This window comes from Dermochelys coriacea, chromosome 2 (assembly GCF_009764565.3).
Source record: "Dermochelys coriacea isolate rDerCor1 chromosome 2, rDerCor1.pri.v4, whole genome shotgun sequence".
In the NCBI taxonomy this organism is placed as follows: domain Eukaryota; kingdom Metazoa; phylum Chordata; order Testudines; family Dermochelyidae; genus Dermochelys; species Dermochelys coriacea.
This window is the reverse complement of record NC_050069.1, coordinates 103,252,170-103,274,748: the sequence shown is the minus strand read 5'-3', so window position 1 is coordinate 103,274,748 and position 22,579 is coordinate 103,252,170. Positions and strand designations below refer to the sequence as shown.

General features: G+C 37.4%; 1 protein-coding gene across 18 annotated transcripts in view; it reads left to right on the top strand.

Annotated features, from left to right (window-relative positions):
* ZNF516 (zinc finger protein 516) overlaps nt 1-22,579 on the top strand; it is a 134,970-nt gene that overhangs the window by 29,055 nt on the left and 83,336 nt on the right. For 3 of the 18 annotated variants that reach the window (XM_043508210.1, XM_043508217.1, XM_043508209.1), the window contains one exon: nt 7,609-7,752. The exons of 14 other annotated variants lie outside the window; for them this stretch is intronic. The gene's annotated coding sequence lies outside the window, so the exon portion shown is untranslated. The remainder of the gene's footprint in view (nt 1-7,608; nt 7,753-22,579) is intronic. One more of the 18 variants, XM_043508213.1, reaches the window with a different exon arrangement.

Here is a 22,579-nt window from a genome sequence, read left to right as displayed (position 1 = left end):
GTTAATGACTGATAAGACAGCTGTACAGTTTAATTTTTCTTTGTTTCTTTTTGTTCAGCTTAATCCAACTTCTTTTTCAAATATATGGAAAGCCTATCAATGCAGCATGGCACCAATCTAAACATTCAGTTTCAAAATGAAAATCATGTTAGCTCTTCTGTTGTTTCAGTAGGAGGAAAAAAGTAATCTGGAAATAGGATGGGGTTTGGATTATTTACATATTTCACCACTTAGTACAATAAATACATTCATAGACCTTTACTAAAATGTATCTTCATGGTGTTCTCTAAATATAGAAAATGTAATGGGTGTGGTTTTTCCAGTAGCAGTGTGAACAATAGAAAGAACATAGAATCTTTAATAATAATAATTTTAAGTTATAATTCTGAAGTGCTGATTTCACCATACTGAGCTATTTAATGGTTTTACATAGAGCCAAGCTTTTTTCTAATGCAGGGCACTTCAATACACTATAATTTGAGTGTTATATCAGTTATTTATATGGAGGCAGCGTACAGAAAAACACGTGGAAATGTTATGACTTCATCTTTTAAAAAAAACCTGTTAATAAAATAGCAGTTTTAAATACATCCTGAAAAACCACAATACAATGTGGGCAAAATATGAGCTGCAGAACATATACATTTCCCTGTTGTTATTAAACTTTTAACAGGATTCACTGTGTGCCATTTTAAAATGACTTCCAAGTATTATCCAGAATGGTTTAATAGCTTTAGATACTTTTTGGCTTGTTCTGCAGAAGAAAATGGGTCCCTTTCTAAGTAGCAATTAGAACTTATTGAGACCTTTTATATTCTAAGAGATAGAGCAAAGCGGGTTTGCTTTAAAAACTTGGTCAATAATTTCAACTATAGCAGGTCAGAGCCTTTTCTCTAAATCATATTTATTTTTATTTTTGTATATGCATTGCAGTGGTGCTTATCACCATGGAATCTGATTACACTTTATACAAACAAGTAAATGAGAGAGTATTGTAAATCACAGCTGTAATTTCCTAGAGGAGCCCTAGAGAGTTGGGCACCTAACTCCCTTAGCCTGCGTTGACAATCCCAGCCTACATCTGTTTTTGTGTGTGTGTGTGTGTGTGTGTGTGTGTGTGTGTATATACACACATACTATAGCATATGACTATCTGATTAAGCTTTGCCATATTAATTATAGCAGTTGAGGAAGCAAGTACTACTATAGTTAAGGTTCAGTTCCATCTCTTATTCTAATCTTTCTGGTTCAATTGGTCCTAATATTTACAAGCAGCTTCTTGGGGCTGTAATTTTGCATGCTTTGCCTTAACTCACAGACAGTGTTTTTGGCTTTGAAATTTTACTGAAATTTGAAGCCTTTTGGGGGAGTATTCAGCATGAAAAAATATACTTTTACCATTTTTAAAAATGGGAAGACTCCCATTGGCTTCAGTAGGCTTTGGATCAGACTGTAATTCCACTCAGAAATTTGTCTCTGTAATAACTAAGAAGGTTTGACAATAAAATTTATCAGCCACACCTGACATTTCTAGAGGACACAAATCCCAAGTGTCTTTGCATAGGTTCAAGAATGATTGGCCTAGAGAAAGTCAATTGCCTATTTTCCTTCTCTCATAATACAAGAAATAAGAATACAAATAAAAGAAAAGTTTTAATCTGTGGAACTGATTGCCATAATATATGGTTGAGACAAACAACTACAGTTACACTGTCTAGGTTAGAAATTAGGATCAAGTTTAATTCTTCAGGACATATGCCAACCACTAACTGCCTGGAGTTGCAAAGAGTCCTGTGGCACCTTATAGACTAACAGACCTATTGGAGCATTAGCCTTCGTGGGAGAATACCCACTTCGTTGGATGCATTCACCCACGAAAGCTTATGCTCCAATATGTCTGTTAGTCTATTAGGTGCCACAGGACTCTTTGCCGCTTTTACAGATCCAGACTAACATGGCTACCCCTCTGATACTTGCCTGGAGTTAGGAAGATATTTTCCTCATAAGCATGTTCTTGTACAATTTTCTTATTGCTTTATGCCTTCCTCTGAATATAGGTTATTAGTCACTGTGAGTTGAAAGGATTCATAACTAGAGAGGCCAGGGGTCTCATCTTATGTAGCTGTTCTTATGTTTCTAAGTAATATTCTTTTTTTAGGAAAAGTGTAGACTTTTTCTATGTATTACTGTGCGTATTACTCAAAAATCTTTTAAAAAAGAGGTCATCCACATGCTGTTGCAAACTCTCCCTCAGTACCAATTGTGAGTTGAGGACAGCACTTGATAAGTTTCATTGTTTTTGGTTTTACTTTTACATATTAGTACAGCCAATAAAGGTCCAAAGATCCTCAGCTGGTCTAAATCAGGGTAGGTCTGCTGATGTCAGTAGAACTACAAAGATCAGTGCCAGCCGAGGGTCTGGCCCCACATGTCCTAGATTAATTACTAATTTGATAGTGTTTCGTAGCTGTATTTGAGACTTACAATGTATTAGAAACACGCACTAGTGCATTGGAGAAGTAACAACATCTTGTACTGAAATATATGCCTCCTACATTTTATTGAAGAATAGCACCAGTAGGCCTCCAAGTGTTACTCAGTCTTCTCCAGAGAGGCCAGAGCTAAATTATTTTCAATCAAGAAAGGGGACAAATTTGATGTAGCTTGCTTCTACATTCACAGGAAAGTTAAATTCTGTACTATCAGAATAGTTTCCTGTTTAAATTGTTGAGTTTTTGTTGCCCACAACTGGAATTCAGATAAAGCAAAATCCATCTATTTCTCTCTGACCTTGACATGTGTTTGTTTTTCTTGGCACAGCTGAAAAAAATGTTAGAACAAACTTCATGGTAAGACACAAACAGAATAATTAAAAACTTTTACATGGATATGTAGCTTATCAGTTGCTGTTTACTTTTCATTAGATCAATGCCTCCATAAAAAGAATTATAACACTCCCAGGAATTCTTTCTGGAGATGCTGGAATTAATGTGTAAGAGTCTATGATTTTGTACTTGTTTTTGTTTGATCATTATGGAAAATCTCCCTGGAAAGCTTTTATAGTGCTTTTATAGTCAATAAGAACAACTTTTGGCTTTAGCCTTTGTTCTCCGTTGTTCTTTGATTGCGGAGTACTACCAGTGCATGGCAGCTGCATGTTTTCCTTTAGCGTTTTCACCAGTGGAGAACAATAATAATATGGGGATAACTTAGTTATAAAATGCATGGATATTATTTCACTTATTTGAACAATGGACTGGAGAAATGGAAATATGAATCTGTAAAACAGTAAGGATTCTTCTGATAAAGAAGCATTTTAAAAGAAGTGAACTTTACAATTTAAGTATTTCTGCACTGTGCTAAAGAGCTATGTTGTGGTTTTATGCCTTCAAGTTTAGTCTGTTTATATCACAAAAGGATGTCTTAAATATTTTTGGTTTGCACATACCTTATAAGGAAGTGTAAGGTGATACAAACTGTTCTTTCCGTTGCTCCTGCAATAAGTGCATGTGTATAGAAACATAGCACAACACATTTTAGGTTTCTGAAAAAATGTGAATAGAAAAGGAATTAAAAATTGGAATCTGCATGTAGTAGTCATGCACAGTGCAGTTGAAACTAAGATTGAGTATAAATATATGTTCTTGCAGTGTAAGTAACTTCCGTGTAAGGTCACACAGCCTAGCAACAGTTTAGCATCAAGATGGCTCATTGCCTTAATTAGCTTCTAACTCTATAGGTGAGGCACTAAAGTTTTCTGTAGCCCAGTGGTTCCCAAACTTGTTCCACCGCTTGTGCAGGGAAAGCCCTTGGTGGGCCAGGCCTGTTTGTTTACCTGCCGCGTCCGCAGGTTTGGCTGATCACGGCTCCCAGTGGCCGCGGTTTGCTGCTCTAGGCCAATGAGGGCTGCGGGAAGCAGTGGCCAGTATGTCTCTCAGCCTGTGCCACTTCCAGCAGCTCCCATTGGCCTGGAGCAGCAAACTGCGGCCACTGGGAGCTGTGATCGACCGAACCTGTGGATGTGGCAGGTAAACAATACGGCCTGGCCTGCCAGCAGCTTTCCCTGAACAAGCGGCGGAACAAGTTTGGGAACCACTGCTGTAGTATATAGCATCACAAATGGATCTTATATTCATATACGTTGGTCACTTTTACAATGTTAGTATGTATGGCAAACGTGATTTCGTAGTGGAAATTAAAAAGTCATAAGTGTAAATCTATAAGCATATGAAATTATCTGTCCAATTTGTTTTACTTTAAGTTCCAAGAAGCATTATTATGCAAAAGTGGAAAGAGCAGTACAGACAGGTTAATAGTACATTGTGAAAATAATTTGAGCTTTTAATCAAAAGCACGTCTACTATAACTATTACAGTTTGTATTGCTCAGAAATGAACACATGTATTTTACAATGTCTAAATGACAGTATTTGGAAGTCCTTGTGTAGATGTTCTGTAAGGAGAATTATAAACAAATAAATAAACTGATTACAAAAGGTAAATTAATGGGAAAAGATCAAATAATTATCTTATTGCAATGAATAGGATTTTGTCACACTGTTACACAATTGGTCACTACCTTGCTTAACAGGATTGCTCTAATAGCTCTGCTGTTGTTAGCAGCAACCAGTGTGGATATAACTAAAACTTCACATAGTTGATGTTATTTGTAAAATAATGCGTGTGCCTTTAAGGGAAAGTGAAATCAAATGATGGTGTTATACTCAAAATATTCAGACCTATACATGAATCACCGTGTTTCAAATAGAGAAGCTATTGGGCAGTTACAGTAAAACCCAGAAGAGAAAAACATTTAGGAATGATTGCTAAGTACCACCTCTTTTGAAAAGTAGTGTATGCTGCACTAACATACCATTCATATCAACAACATTCTAGTGCTCAGGTGTAAAAATATTTTGTAATGATAGTGCATTTGATTGAAACACAACTGTTGTGATTTCAGGGTTCTCTTATGTGGCTTTTCAATAGGGACAATCACAATAATGAAACGATGCCTTCTCAAAGTCTTTGTGAAACACAATTAAAATACAGAAATAAAACAGGTGACAATTGAGGTGGAAGAAATGTACATGTTCTTCTATCTGTTCTGAGTACACCAAGGGTGTTCAAAATGTGTCCAACTGAAGGGTTTGTGTTGGCAGCTTGCTTGCAGATTGAGGGTCCCCCCCAAACTTAAAAGGAGTAAATTCCATCTACCCTCGTCTTAAATAGGGTACTCCCAGTGCATTGGATAAAGATGGACTATTGCACACTGAATGCAGTAATGCTTTTTATCTTGCACAACTCCCTGTTAAAGATAGGAGAGCCTTGAGTCACATTGTGGGCCACCCATAAACAATACCAACAGCTAGCGCTACTGTGCTGAAAGATTTAGAACATACAAAGGCCTGGACCAAAATCAGATCTGCATGCAATCCTATTCTTGTAGGGAGAGGGTGCTTTAAGGTTTGGAGTGAAGGCACCCTGTTTAGGTAAACAAAATAGCATTAAAGGTCAGAGAAGAGAGAATTTTTCTTTCTATTTTGGGGCCTGATTCTCTGGCTGCTGTGTACATGGAACTGTCATAGAAATCAGTCTAAACTTAGAAAAGGACCTTTATAGTTTTAGGATATAAAAGGGAATATAGTTATTTTAAATTTAGAAACATTCTTAATATAAAGGAAGATAAAAATGGCTGTGCTGTAGTTAGAGAGGAAAGGCTGAAGTGTCCTCTCTAATGCTGGTGTAGTGACTTCACAGAAGTCAATGTAGTTACTCTGGATTTACACCCACGTGACTGAGATTATAAAAACAAAAGTTGTGTGTGTGGGCAGTGGGAGGGTAGGAGCTCCTGTGAGTAAAGGACTTCATCACTGGCTCTAAGACTAAATGGGTGCCCCATGACTCTGCTGGCATAAGGGAGCTAGGGGGCTGTCATAAATCCCCCTTGAGGAATACTGCCATCATAGGGGAGTACCTACCCTGGCCCAGTGACACCACCTGGAAAAGTCCTAGGTGAAAGGGATTTTCCAGAGGCATTTCTGGGAGAAGAGGGTTGTGGCCAGGGCATGGCTATTCTTTGGCTATTCCTGGCAGATAGACGCAAGTTAGAGCAGCCTGTGATCTGACCTAACCCCTTTCATGGCAATCCTGTCACAGGGGAGGTGCAAAGATGACATCAAATCACCTTCCCACCTCTCTCCAGTCCCAGTTTGGCGCATAGTCCAGATGGCCAGTGTATGATGATTCCCTTCCTGGAATTGAAGTTATTTACAAACTAGAGGACAAGATGAAGTCCAATCCGAAATCTTTTCTCCAGGCTTGGCTACTCCTTGGGTTCACAGTGCATTATCTGTGCCCCATTACCAAGTTCCCTGTATCAGGGCAACAACTCTGAAGCCTGTTCCTTCCCTTGTTGTGCCCTCCATGCTCAATATTGTTGGCAGTTATTGGCTTCAGCTCCGATATCCAGGTCAGGCTATTAACCTCTTCTTGCCCTGGACCACAATGGGGTTTGTCCATCCCAGCACAGCTCCACAGCTATGTGGCTTCTGAGAGCAGAAGAAGTGACTTTTTCATTATTTTCCTTTGTATGGAAATACAGGTTTAGTGATAATATCATAGTCAATCCTAATTATGATAGTGAGATTATCGTTTTCAAGGAAAACTGTGGTAAAACCAAATGATCAAGGCATCTTTACTGATATTCAAGTAGTCAGCATGACATAAGCTTATCCAGGTGAAGATGGTTTTTAAATATCATCGATTTTACAATCTAGTTTTACCTGCAGATAAACTTAATGCTTTAGACTAAGGAAAAGATTTTCAAACTTAGATGGCTAATTTTAGACACTTGATCTATGTCCATATTTGGAAAACTAAAGTTGCTTGATTTTCAGAGATTCTGAGCATTCAGAGCTACTGTGAAGTCAGTGGGAGCTGCAGGTGATTAGCAGTTCTGAAATTAAGATCACATTTATGTACATGCCAAAGTATAGATTTAGGTGATTAACATCAGGCCACCTACATTTGAAAATTTTGGACAATGTGCAGTAACCTTCTGAGAAAACTGTTATACCGATGAAATGGAGGAAGGGGCGGGGGGAATACATTATAACAGTGTTGCGAACTCTTTATGATTTCGGAATAGATGGTGATTTTCTGAAAGCCGCAGCTTCTGGAATCAGATGATTACAAGAGAATCTCAGTTTTAATTTGAAACAAAAAGTGAGTCCTAGACCTCATGGTTGTAAAGGAAAGTTTGAAAACATGCACTGAGTGTACCCTCAAAGCTCAAAAGCCAGCAAACAAATAAAAAGAGTAATAAAATAAAATGTATTATTTTTTAAACATCTCATGAGTTTTAAGCCAGTCATAATTTTGGGAAGCCTGACTCCTGATTTTTGAATGCTCAGAGTAGATAACACTGTATTCATTATTTTTAATGTGCACGAGATGCCGATTTTAAAACATATCTGAAGGTAGGTACTGTTTATCAAATAAAATCTCCATCTCATTAATAAATAACATTAAAAACACAGAGAGAGTTCTGAAAGGGCAGAGTAAAGCTTATCAGTAGTGAAGTAAAAGGATATTTTTCATTTCCTAGTGAAGCTGTATTTTAAGAGTGTGACATTGAAAGGAATCCTACTAGATTACAAGCCTGGAACAACATGTTTTTATGAAAAGAACCTCCTTGTGTTTAAAAAAGAAATGATATAGAACTCTCTCTTGGAGACCCTGCACAATAGTGGTAATATCTCTTATATTTTTCTGTAAATAATGCTTTTTTTCCCTTTATGCTGATTTTTGAAAGATTGTGTGATTTTTACATAACATCTTTACGTTACCGTTGTAAGTGAAGTAGATTATTAAGCAATGACTTTGACAAAACTGCCATTACCTAAGAAAGTAAATATAGGTGTGCTTATCTAAGCTTGGAGGTGGTTTTAGTCTAAGAAGGTGAAAACCCTTTTAAGTATTAGCAAATACTATGACTGCCTGTTGAAAACTTGCCAAGATACATTTGTGAAGTGTCTTTTTATGCAGTTAATTTCAATTTGTTTTCTGTTCGTTATTATAATAAAAAACTTTTAAAAAAAGTATACTGAATTCACTTGGGGGTATTTTGATCCTTTTATATACATGCTGTACATTTAGTACAGAAAGTAAAGTAAAGTAGATATGGGATGCTAAAGATATTAGCTAAAAAATATATGGTGTATTATGGTAGTTTGAAGTACTATGTAATGATAGTACAGCTAGTAATTTATATAGAGATCAAGAATTATACAGTGCAACTAACTATTGATTATTTACTACTATCTCAGGTGTACAAGTTTATTAAAAGTAATGGGCAGGCCATAAACTGGTGGCACAGAAAAGTGAAAGCTAATAAAAGTTACGTAACAAATAAATATGATGATGGCATTTAAATATGTAGCAAAGACAAACTGCATTTGTGTGCTAGGAATAGGATCACAAAACATCCCATAATGAATCAGTCATGCAGTAATCCATGCTTATTTGTTGTGTAACAGGTTTAAGGATTTAGTAGTATGGTTCAAATTGTACTCTTAGAGTCACTGTTAGATTGTGCCTCCCTGGTGGCAAATGTACCGGTTTAAACATCAGCCTAAAGAGCACAGGAGTATTTGTATTTATAGAAAACTAATGTGTGTGTGATATATATGCACGTGACTTTATTTGTGTTAAGTTTTTGATAGGCTTTTAAATCAAAGCTGTAGTTGTAAGAGCTAGGACTAGGTAGACTAGATGGTGAGCTAATCCCTTTAAAAAGAATACGTCAGCTTTGAGATTTGCCACTAGAAATCCTATACTGTAATTTGATGCTTTGCATGGCCAGCTCTTTCTCAGTTATTTATGTATTAAAAAGATGTAGCGAAATCTTTTGCTAGCATGTAGTTGTACCTGACTTCAGATGTGCTGCTGTTCTTCTTGCTTAACACTCTTAACCAATACCGCAGATTCTGCTATACAACAATGTATCTTAAATAGGTAAGACTGTCTGCAATCCCAGGGTTCAGAAAGGCAATGGAAGGTTCTGCTTGAGCTGCTTAAGCTTCCCAAGAAATCTGGTTAGTAGTGTGGTTTAAAGTAAGCATCAATTGTTTCACTTTAGCTAAGGTTTCTCAGAGGAGCCAGAGAGTAGCAAAGCTGTCTATCTGAAGCGACAAAGCTTTATTCCTCAAGGAAACTGAATTTAATGACATTAGATTATTCCTTCTTCCATGCCATGGCTACCTGACCTTTTTTTTTTTTTTTTTTTTAGTTCAGTAAGAGATGAGTTCTGGCTAGGCAATGGAGGAGTTTAGTTACTCTTGGGGGCTGGATGAGATGAGCGGATGTTTTCCATCCATTAGCAGTGCCCACTGATAAATGTAGAAACTTTGACTGTTTGAAAAGATGAAGCTTCAGTCCATAATGATAAAAATTTGCACTTAAATGTTATTGGAAATCAGATAGTACATTTGGCACTGTATAAAACAATTCGAGAATTCCTGTTCTGAGGAATTGACATCCTACCTAGACTGTGGCAATACAGACTAGCTACATATTACACTCTGGAAGAAGCACCAAAGCTGATGTGGTGGATCTTGTTTTGAAGGAAGACTTCATGGATGAAATGTGTTTTAAGGAAGTATTAGAATGATGGAAAAGAGGTTATTTGGTGCCACAGGGGAAAGGTCATTGAAAATACAGTGTAAAAAGATGTGAGTACATGAATGAGAGAACAATACAAAAGATACATTATGGAGGGAAACTGGAGTGGACCTTAAGCAGCACAAAAGAGAATAAGACAAAATGAGAACAGATTAGGTAGGGTGGAATTATGTGGGAATTATAAAGGGAAGAAAGGAAGCTTGAATTTTTGATATGTAAGACATTTTAATGGGGCAGTGGCATGATTGGTTTGATATGAGAGTAGAATGATTTTAGCAACAGCATTTTGAATAGATCCAAGGGGAACAAGATGAGAACAGGGAGGCCAGAGAGGAGGCTGCAGCAGCTGAAGAGAGAAATTACTAATATGTGGACAAGTGTTTTAGGAATAGGGATAGAGGAGAAATTGAGGATGATGTGGAAGAAGAAGAGAGGAGTCAAATTTGAAAATGAAGTTGTGGGCCTTGAGGACGTTGAAGATATAGTACTGCTTTCATCAGTGATGAAGGAGGAAGAAAGTTGAGAAGCTTAGTCTTAGATATTAAATTTGAAATGGTCAGTTGGATACATAGGGAAAAAATAGTCAGCTGTTTGGTGGCCCCACCCATCATCTGATTGGGGGTGCTGTCCATCAACTATTTGGCAGCTCTGGGAGGGGCTTGAGGGAGGGTGGAGACCAGCAAGCATTGGGTGGGGGTTTGGGGAGGGGTCAGAGGAACTGCAGGGCTTCAGCAATGGAGCAGGGGTGGGAAGAGGTAGAGCAAAGGTGGGGCCCTGGGGAAGGGTCGGAGTAGGAGTGGGGCCTCAGTGGAGCAGGGGTGAAGCACCCCTGGGGAAAAGTAAAAGTCAGTGACTATGGTTGAACATCTAGATGGGGTTGACATAGAGGTATTCATGGACATGCTGAGTTGGCAGAAAGGAGGGATTTGTTAGGCGGGGGAGAGAGAGATTTAGAAGGAAGGCATGTAAGTGTGTGTTTAAGTGTTTTCCTGAATAAGGATGCTTTTCTGAGTTGCAACCAGGGGACACTAGTTGAAATGGTGTGAGTGGATAAGATTCCTTAGGGAGAGCATAGAAGAAGAAGAGGAGGAGGGAACTACTCCTGAGGATATGAACAGATTATGGAAGAGGAGAGGAGAAGGAGCTTCCTAATGAGGCACTGAGAAGAGTTGGAAGAACTGAGAAAGCAGAATCACAAAAACAGAGGAATAAGGAGTGATCAACAGTATCCTGAAAAAGAATAATTCTAGTGAAGGGGTCCTTAGACTTGGGCAGGACAAAGATGTGAGTTACAGTTTCAGAGGGGTAGAGAAAGTGGATGCTGAAGGCAGACAATCCAAGAGGGATTTAGTGGACAGGAGAGTGAAGCAGCAAGTACGTATGGCACAGTCAGTAAGCTTGCGGGGCAAAGGGGATGAGGAATACAGTGTGGCAGCTGGATAGGATTGTGGGGCACAGGAGATAGCTAAAGGCTATAGGGGAAATGAAAATTGAGGGAAATGAGCTAAGAGTGTTTTGCATGTGTGAGACAAAGGCGGATACATACTAAAATGGAAGGTTCCCCTACACAGATGCCTCTATAAGAAAAACACTTTCTTTTGGTGAAAAACAGTACTGTACTAGTCATTCTGTTAAGTTCTCAGTTCTGGTGATAAGAGCAGTTTAGAAACTCAGTATGTGGTGTGGTGACATTTCTACAAGTGGATAGTTAAAAATCTAACTACAGTGTTACTGTAACATATTTCATGTTACACTTTTTACTCATTAATATTTAGTGTGTCTTGGTATGTGTGTGATACCTATTTATCGCCAAGGAAAACAATCAGATCCAAGAAGGTGTGGTTTTATTTTATGCAAGAACTTGGACAGTGGATTTTTTTTTAGGCTTATTTGCTTTCCTTTGTGAGTGGCAATATCAGAATGTTTTGTGGCAGATGTTGAGAATCAGATAACCTAGTAGAGTCCAAAATGAACAAAGCAGAGGTCAGGGAGTGGTAAGCATAGGAGCTTAAATCTCTCCTTTGCCTACCCCTGATCCAAGTGCTGTTCAGTGTACAGCTCTTCCTACTGCTCCAACTTATTGCTGCCATTAGCAGCCACAGGAGGCCAAAAATGCAGCCCAGGATTGGCCTGGTGTATGGCTGTCCTACCGATACCCCCTTTCCTTCTGCGGACAGCAGAGGGGGTACATGGTGTAAGAGCCCTTGACTATTCCAGGATCATTCCTGCACTTGGATAATTTTCCTTGGTCAAGTTCTGGCAGTGCAGCACAAAGCTACCTCATTGCACATGAGGACCTGGTCCATAGATTTAATGGTTTTTGAATAAACAATCTTCTGCTGAACCACCTGTGCTGTGTAGAGTCTTTCAGAATCTTCGTCTGTCTCCTAGCAATATATTGCACTTCTGTTCACATTCATGATATTTGGACTGGGCAAATGAGAGAGAGAGAGAGAGAGAGAGAGAGACTCTGTGTGTGTGTGTGTGTTTTGGAGGTGGAGTGCAAGGGAGATCAGGAAAGAACAATTTGGATAAAATGTTCCTTAAGAACACATTTATAAGCAACTGATAGGATTCCTGTTTGTCTCATTCCTTGACCCTTTTCAGTGGTATTCTGCGTAAATAGTTTAGCACTTTATATCAAAATAAGCCAGGCTATGCTGATAGCTGAAAAGTTTGATTTCAGGTTCACTTTCTCCTCTCCAGAGATTATTGTGGCTGGGAGCTTTGAAACTCAAAAATTGTCAACTTGTGTTTCAAATGTATTTGGTATACAGGACTCTCACTTTACACATTTTCCCCCTTTATGACAGTACATAAATAATACCCCTGTTATATAAGCCTCTCATACAAGGCATTAATTTACAAGCTAGAGATTAAATGTTTGCTTTTCTAGACTAACGATGATAGACCAGTGCAAGGTTCAGTATATTTCATAATTAGATTTTAAACATGCATTATGTTGAACACGCTCATATGTTCTGGTGATGGGAACTGTAGATAACCCTAAAATAGATTGATTAGATAATAAAACAACAATAGGTGATTCTTGGGTTTTGAAAACTACCATTGAACCCAGGAACTCACAATGACTCATTAAATCACTAGCAATCACAGATATATTACAAACTAATGCTCATAAAATAATTATACTGTACTTGTCAGGAATTGCTCTTTGTAAATATATACTGATATATCACTCATTTTAGCTGCAGATGCAAGTGATTGATATACATTAGCAATAACTAGGTCAAGTTGCAGTCTTTTGAAAGTGCTGGACGTCTCCAAATTTTCACGCTCAGAGCTTGATTTATCACTGTTACTCCAGGTAATTCAGTTGGTATAACCAACCAAAATATAGGGCCAGATTCCCCGCTTGTGTAAATTAGTGGAACTTGGTTGTCTTCAATGGAGCAACAATGATTTACAGTAGCTGGGGATCTTGATCCATAGAGCATATAAGAAATGTTTGTGTTTGGAAGGGGGCATACAATGAACATTTGGCATTCATAATGTATTGATTGATGTAGTACAAATGATAATCAAAAATTATTAACTACAAGATCAGATTAAAAAATCTCAGAAAAATAGACCAATTTTGTACTTTTGAAAAGCTTATTGTAAAAAACTTTCAAGAAAACTGATAATGTGTGTTTGATGCTGTGTAGTCTGAGATTAGATTTTTATATTGACTTTCTGTGCTAAATAGTGCTGCCTCTGAAGGTAATGTTTAACAGAATGTTTTTATGGTTTACTGCACATAATTATCTCTCTTTATATTCTAGGCCACAGTTCTTCCTTTTTGACGATGGGATTTTTTTTAAAGCTCTTTCACAAAATGGAACTTTGAAAAGAGATAATAATGGCAATCAAGGAATTTGTTTGTGTTTTGTAGTTTCTATTCTAATACTGGGTGGAAAAAGTAAACTAACAGCTTGCCACCGCTGCTTTCTGACTTTAAAAATCTTTTTTTTTTGTTACACCCATCAATAACATTGTATCTTAGATCTGTTAACAAGTTACTGGCTGGCAATAACTTGATATGGTAGAATCATTACTTTGTGTTTATTTGAGCAATAGGACATATTAGGTGTGAGGGTTACTGATTACTTACCATGAATTTCTTAATTCTCTCTGCATAGGTTATCTCATGGTAATTTATAGCCCTATAACTTCTGTTAACCTGCTGTAAACATAATTGCAGTTGTTGTTGTTATTATTATTAAATTTTCACTGTGTTGTAATATATGGTTCTTTGCATTCAGGGATGCATTCAGGGATGCTTTTATTGGGTAAGTCATTATTGTTATGTACGTATATAGTACATATATAGTAAATCAGACCTTGCTGTAGCAAGGTCATCAAGATATATTATAAATAGGGTGACCAGATAGAAAGTGCGAAAAATTGGGACAAGGGGTGGAGGTAATAGGTGCCTATATAAGAAAAAGCCCCCAAAATCAGGACTGTCCCTATAAATCAGGACATCTGATTACTCTAATTATAAATCATTCAATCAGTTCCCCATTGGTGTAACTACTAGTGGCATTAGGGAGAGATTTGACCCATTGTGACACGCTGTTGTTTCATTTTCATTTATAACTGGTACACACGTTTCTCTGCCACTGAAGTCTTGACTCTTGATGGCACAGTGTTTTGCCATTTTCAGTCAGAGGTCCAGATTCTCAGTTGATGCAAATCATTGTAGCTCCACTGATGCAGTAAGAAAGTGTGTGTGTGTGTGTGTGTGTATATATATATATATATATATATATATATATATATATATATATATAGTATCAACAGAACTACAACAATTTACACAAGCTGAGGATCTGGCCCCTATTTTTCTACATTAAGTGCAAAAATAATTAAATATTTTATTTTCAACCAGGGTGCTGCACATATAAGCCTATCTATAGTATTTTTATGCATTTAAAAAAACATTCAAAGTAAAACATGAAAATACTCCTCCTAAGCAACTTTGTATCAGCATCCAGACTGACAAATTTTGGACCTATGCAATTTGAAATGGCCAAATTATAAACCTTTGTAAATTGGGTTTATAATGGAAGTCCTGACCAGATAGCATTAGCAGTATTGGGTGCGGTAAAAATTCTGTGCATGTTTTATTCACACACATGCATGAATGGACAGCATCAATGCCATTGATTAGAATAAAAAAAACCTGTACAGTATTTAGGTGGATTTGCTCCTATTTGGGAATGAATTGTTTTATTTTTGCTTTGATAACAGATTTGGGGCATCTTTTTTCCCCTTTTTTAATTTCAATACAGAACATAATAAAGTGGCTTCCTTCGGTGAGGTTTAGCAAAATAGGAAACGGTACATTAATGTCCAAAAGTGAAGTAAAATGGACTCTTTTCCCAGGCATTTGTTAAAATTGAAAATACTTATATTCAAAATTAGAAATGATTTTTATAACACACCAAAATATCTGCTTTTGACTTCCTAATATAGATCATTAATGACCCTAGCAAAAAACTCACATCTGCACTGGTTCAGTTCATGGCCTTTCTAGGTCTAATCAATAATCACATTGTGTATTTAGCTGTCTATTTTTTCTCTCCTGTGAGGTCAAATTTAACTATTAGTCTTTATATTTCAGAAGAAGGACGTAGACAGCCTTATGCATAATAATATTGGTCTCAGTGTTTTCTTCTGGATCTAAATTGTTATACTCTCACCAAATAAGTAACTGTTAAAAAGTGTATTTTTATTTAAATATTTTATCTGAAATGTAAGATGCTCTTTTCCACTCCTCCTCTGTGTACAGAATCTTTTGAAAATTCTAGGAAAGTATGTTGATTATTAATGGAAAAAAGTTTGCTCTAGTTTTAATGTACACAAGGAGATTTAAACTGATCATCGTTCTTGTGTACTGCGGGATGTGAAAGTGGCAACAAGAGGTAAATAGTTGCAATGGTTCTTGCTGGACGATAACACAGCTACTGCAGTAAAGCCATGTTATGGTCTACTGGTCACATTTGGGCAGTCACCCCTAATTCAAAATTCTTATTTAGTTTGGATTAGAAAATAAATTAAAGGAAGCCATTAGATTTATATATTAATTTCTTCTCCTGGAAGATGTATGCCTTTTTTATTTTGTCCTGTAGCCAGAACAAGTACTCTTGAAAGTGGCTTGCCTTTAAAATAAACTTTTTGTAAATCTTAGACTGTAGTATAGAGGTCTTTAGTAACTGTATTAAAATAAGGGGGTTATTGTAGGCAATTCTGTCAGTATCACGTATCACCACTAGTTTAAGTCTTGTGATGGTGGCATTTTGTGATTTGTGTGTGTGTGTGTGTGTGCGTGTTGTTTTTTCCATGGAATTATTACTGATACTAGTTCCCTTTTATTTGTTTCTTCATATTAGAGTGGAAATGTAGTTTGTTCATAATGGATTATTGATTGGTTTGAGAACAGCAGAAGCCCCAAGGCCTTGTCATCAATGGTACTTACTCTCCCAGTAGTGAATGCATCACTTCATGCAGCTATTTGGGACCCGTGTCTGTGGAATATAAGCCTGTAATTGTTAATCTTGTTCAGAACAGTTTTTAGGGAGAGGAACTCTTTATTGTTGTTGTGGGGTTTTCCCCCCCTATTTGTTCAAAGAATAGTCCCTTTGTTTTGGTAGTAAAATAAGCTTGCCCAGGATGTTAATGATGTATTTTAATGCATTGCTTATAATACTACAGTGTAACTAATAAAGAACATTTCTTTGTCTCCAAGAGGACAAACATGTACAGTACACTAAAACACAAAATATGTACTGAGTGGGTGACAGCCCTGTGTTTCTCAACATACCCTGTAGCAGTGCACAAGAATAACCTTTTCATCGAACTGCTTCTTTTGAAAGCACTAAAAACCTGGGTTATGGACTTCTTATTGTTCTGCTGGCTTTTGGTTTGAGACAATCACTTCTTTGCAGATACCTAAGCCTTTTCAGCATTAGGTGTCTTTATTATCTTTATATATATACACTGCACTCCATTTATAACAATCACTGATATGAGAATCAACTGCATATAGAGATCAAACGCACTGGAACAAAATCATTCCTATACTATGCTCTGCTTGTTAGAATCAAATAATCCAGGATGGAAGTGATTCTTTATAAAAGAAGTGCACTGTATATGTATATAGGTATAAGATACACACGTTTTCTTCTGCTAAGGGTGTGGTGCTGATTCAGAATGGCCTGACCCTGATTTTGAGGCCTGGCTGTCTGTTTGAGGCCTGCTGTGGAATGTCATTAGATCAGAGCAGCAGAGAGTCAAAGAAGCTCAAAATAATGTGTCAGTGTTAGAACTGCAAACTTTTCAACACAAAAGGAATAGACTCTTCAGCTTCAGGGGAAAAAAGAACAGAGCAATTAACAAATACAGTAAAATGCTACTCTAGGATTTAAATACAAACATATAAGCGAGTTGAAGTAAACTCAGAGCAATAGAAATGCCTGGTTTATTTTTCTAGCAGCCTTTTTAACTCTCTCATTTCCTCAGTCCTCTATGGCAATTTTGGAAGGTTTAAACAACTTCAAGAGATGTAGTGTTAGGATTTCTGCTTTAAATAATTAAATACTTTTAAAAGTTAGAAAGTGTTCCTTTATAACTGGCTCAGTTTTTTTGATAGCTTTTTGGCAGAATTAACTTAGACAGCTCTCAGAATATCAATGCAATGTCATGCTGCCTTTACCTAATATTGGTTTACTTTGTAGGCCACAGAATGCCAGGATTTCCTGTGAATTCAAGGGTAGGTTTACTATTTAAAGACACGCTTTCTTCCACCCTCCATCTTGGTTGAAAGAATATTATCTGCTGAAGACAGAGTAAAAGGGATAGAGACAAATGAAGCGGTCCATAAAAGGACTAAAGAAGGCATTTTCAGTAGGACTTTTGCCCAAGTAAGAACAGCAGGATCATGACTTTGATCAAAACAATATACAACTAACCATTGCAATGTTCTTGCAGAAGACTACAAATTCTGCCATGAAATCAATGGGGATGCACTGGTGTGAGGCTTATAATGTGGGAGTATTTCAGTAATATAGATCATTGAGGCTGCAATGCTGCAAAATGGTGGGAATTTTTCTCTCTCTTATCCCCTGTTTTTAGATACTTCAATTCTGTTTTTCCCTTACAGTGAATGCCCTTGAACAGAAAAGTCTTTCAGCTGTCTAATTTGAGCTTCCTGAAAACTGGAAGGCCTGGTTGCTGAGTTATCACTCTTTTGATACATACTACTTCTTCACCTGAACATATTTATATTTGCTATGTACTATTGCTCCTTCACCAGAAGGATCTCTTCTTCACACAATTATGTGCCAACATTTGTTGTTGTTAGAGAAGTGTATTGGAGTGATGATCTGCAGAATCTTCAGTCTAGGAGACATGATGAGCAACATTTCTACAATGGATTCTGTGCTCCTTTCATCCAGGGCTTGGAATTCACATATCTGAATTGAAAATGTCTTGGTGCTTGAAAAAATTCACTGTAACTCCCCGTATCTGATTCTTTTTTGCAGTTTTTCTTGTCAGTGGAGACCTGTCCGTTTATGTAATGTATGGCCACTACAGTCCACATAATACAGTTTAAAGTTAGGGTTTTTTTTAATAGATTTGTTCATGGTTTCAGGATATTGTAAAAGAAGTAAATAGCCTATCTATCTAAGCTTTGTGAAGCATTTGTCCATGTGTAAGTATTTTAGAGCCATCAGCCATGAATTTGGGGTTAGGTTTCATATATATAAATATATATTATTGTATCTACTCCACTGTTGGCACAAAGGGGCTGTAATTGTTGTCTAGTTGGCCAGCTGAGAAGTCTCCACCATGTAGCCAAATACTTTCATCCTCTGCTCCCAGCATGTATAGGTCGCATGGTGAGCAGAAGTGTGTGTGTGTGTCTGGAGAGTTGCTGCTGGATCAAGCTGTAAGTAGCATAGGGGACAGTGGGAGAGCTCAGTGGTAGTGTTATGTCAGCCTCACTCTAGATGCCATACCAAACACAGCTCAGCTGGACCAAGAATCAGGGCCTTTAAATCTATTTTAAAACAGTAGTCAGCTGTAGTGAGTTAACAGCTGGTGGCTTCCACCTATTGCACCAGGCTAAGTGTTGAAAGAAACAGTTAGTCACTAATAATCTGAATGTTAACTGAAGCATCTAAGGGTAGTTTTTTGTTTTTCCTTTTAGATTCAGTCTTGAGGCATTGAAGCATTCTTTTCAAAGTTGATATTTTCATTTTGAACTCACAGTTTCCTCCCTTCCTGGTGGAGAACAGTATTCTGCAAAGAATCCTTCTAACTATGTGCCATTCAGCATAGCACTCAAACATTTAGATGAGAAATTTTGAGATTGTTCATCTACCATATGTGTGTGTACTGGGCATTCAGCCTTCCAAAGCCTACACGTGACACAATGAGCCAGCCTCTATACAATACAGGAAGAAGACTTAAATTAGAACTGGTTGAAAAACAATTTCCATCCTGCAGGAGATACTGAGATTTTGTCTCATCTCAAATTGGGATAAAGTGAAAATCTCAAATTTTTCACACAATAATTTGAAACATTTCTAGTAAGGCTGAAATATTTTGTTTCAACTTTTGTTGTATTACAAATTGTATCACAAGTTGAAACGATAAGATTAAAATCGATAATTTCTAGGGCTGTCAAGCAATTACAACACAGTCTACAAAGTGTACAGTGCTCACTTTATATGTATTTTTCATTACAAATATTTGCACTGTAAAAAACAAGATATAGTATTTTTCAGATCACGTAATACAAGTACTATAGTGCAATCTCTTTATCATGAAATTTGAACTTACAAAACTAGAATTATGTACAAAAAAGTAACTGCATTCAAAAATAAAAACAATGTAAAATTTTAGAGCCAACAGATCCACTCAATGACAGGTTTCAGAGTAGCAGCCATGTTAGTCTATATCCGCAAAAAGAAAAAGAGTCTCCATACGGCTAAATTCAGTGCCTTGACTAAATTTGTTAGTCTCTTAGGTGCCACAAGTATTCCTTTTCTTTTTGCAAATCCACTTGTTCCTACTTCAGCCAATTGCTCAGACAAACAAGTTTGGTTACAATTTGCAGGGAATAATGCTGCCCGCTTCTTGTTTATACTGTCTCCTGAAAGTGAGAACAGGCGTTTAGATGGCGCTGTTGTAGACTGCATCACAAGATATTTACATGCCAAATGCACTAAAGATTCATTTGTCCCTTCATGCTTCAACCACACCCCAAAGCATTGCAGACCGATGCACGTTCACTTTAATCATCTGAGTCGGATGCCACCAGCAGAAGGTTGATTTTCTTTTTTGGTGGTTCGGGTTCTGTAGTTTCTGCATCTGAGTGTTGCTCTTTTAAGACTTCTGAAAGCATGCTCCACACCTCATCCCTCTCAGATTTTGGATGGCACTTCAGATTCTTAAACCTTGGGTCGAGTGCTGTAGCTATTTTTAGCACTCTCATGTTGGTACTATTGGTACCTTCTTTGTGTTTTGTCAAATCTGCTGTGAAAGTGTTCATAACACAAACATGTGCTGGGTGATCATCCGAGACTGCTATAAACATGAAATATATGTCAGAATGCAGGTAAAACAGAACAGGAGACATACAGTTCTCCCCCAAGGAGTTCAGACACAAATTTAATTAACACATTTTTTTAACGAGCATCATCAGCATGGAAGTATGTCCTCTGGAATGGTGGTCAAAGCATGAAGGGGCATACGAATATTTAGCATATCTGGCACACAAATACCTTGCAATGCTGGGTACAAAAGTGCAATGCGAACGCCTGTTATCACTTTCAGGTGATATTGTAAATAAGAAGCAGGCAGCGTTATCTCGCATAGATGTAAACAAACTTGTTTGTCTTAGCGATTGGCTGAATAAGAAGTAGGACTGAGTGGACTTGGCTCTAAAGTTTTACATTGTTTTGTTTTTGAGTGCAGTTATGTAACAAAAAAAATTCTACAGTTGTAAGTTACACTTTCACGGTAAAGAGATTGCACTACAGTACTTGTATGAAGTGAATTGAAAAATACTAATTCTTTTGTTTATCATTTTTACAGTGCAAATATTTGTAATATAAAATAATAATATAAAGTGAGCACTGTACACTTTGCATTCTGTGTTGTAATAAAAATCAATATATTTGAAAATGTAGAAAAACATCCAAAATATTTAATAAATATTAGTTGGTATTCTATTGTTTAACAGTAAGATTAATCACAATTAATTTTTTTGAGTTAATCGTGTGCGTTAACTCCAATTAATTAACAGTCCTAATAATTTCCCATCAGACTGAAATTGATATATTCCAATGAAACATTTTGATTTTGTTGAATCATCATTTTCAGTTGGAAAATTTTTGACCATCTGTAACTGAAAGGATGGCAAAAAAGAAAAGGAGTACTTGTGGCACCTTAGAGACTAACAAATTTATTTGAGCGTAAGCTTTCGTGAGCTACAGCTCACTTCATCGTGCCACGGCTGTGTGTGGGGGCAGAGGGAAATCATGGGCATATAAAAAAGGAGGACTCCTTCCCTCTCTGCAATAGCAACTGTAGAGAGAGGAGCAAGGATTCCTTCCTTCTTTTCCAGCTGCAAAGTTTTTCTTTTGGTCCTTTTTTCCTTGGACTTTTCTCACATGACTAAGGCTATGTCTATGCACCCTAGCATAGACTACAGGGATGTGACTACAAAGAGATGCACGCTAACTGCCACGTCTGGAAGCTGCTAGTGTGAAGGAAAAAGTACCTAGTTCATGTTGTTGTAGTCCTGTTGGAAAAAGGAGTACATTAACATGAGCTAGGTAGCTCTTGGATTGTGCCAGCAGCGTCTGTATGGGGCAGTTAGAGCACAGCTCTTTGGTGCACTCTTCAGTTCACACCCCTGTAGTCCATGTTACAGTACAGTGCAGACAAGCCCTAAGTTTGTCTCTTAAGCATGTGTCTTTGGACTTTCAGACAGGCAGCAGAAGCACTAGAAAAGGTTGCATTACTTTCCAATGAGGGAGTCCATCTCAAAAGGTTGATGGTTTGCGAGTCAAATAAGTAACTGTGACCCCTTGGTGCCAACTGGCAGAGGGAACAGGGGATGCATAGGGTTGTACAGGAATCTCCTGTGTCAGATGTATGCTGAGGAGTGGCATGTGAGATCTGTATTAAGAACCAGAAGCCCACTGGTCATCATAATCATTGTGAATATTTAAGGATTATGTTTCTATACAGAAAATTATGTTCTTAAGGTCTTGGAGTTAAGGCAGGTCCCCAGGAGGTGAGGTGACATACCTCAGAAAGGTCCTTTCAGGCAGCAGATAAGACATATCTCCCTGTCTGACCATGTGAATATTCAGTGCCTTACAGGTATGCCTATTGACATACTAAGCCAGGGGCTAAATAAGAGATTGAAAAACCTACAAAAGAAGAAGTGTACAGAGGAGTGGCCTGCTTATTATTAATAAAGACAAGGGATTGTTCTGGTTTATCTAGGAGTGCAAACAAACACAGGAGATCTTTCACACAGGAGGCAAATGGACCGCATGCTTGTCTCATAAATGGAGGGTCAATGCCAAGCCTTGCAGTAAAGTGCTGCAAGGATTTGGGATGAGAATTACTTTACAAGACGCGAGAGTATCTTGGTAATTAAGTCTAGGCTTTAGAGTGCATGTTATGATTTTATTTTATATGTAACCATTTGGTTCTAATACTTGCTACTGTTTGAATCACTATGCTTTGTTTAATACACTTACACTTGTTTTCAATATAAACATATTTGAGTGCTCTCAGTTAAGTGGAGTGATGAGCTGAGGTGGAATTGATAAGCTAGGATGTGTTGTTTCTTTGGAAGGAGCGAA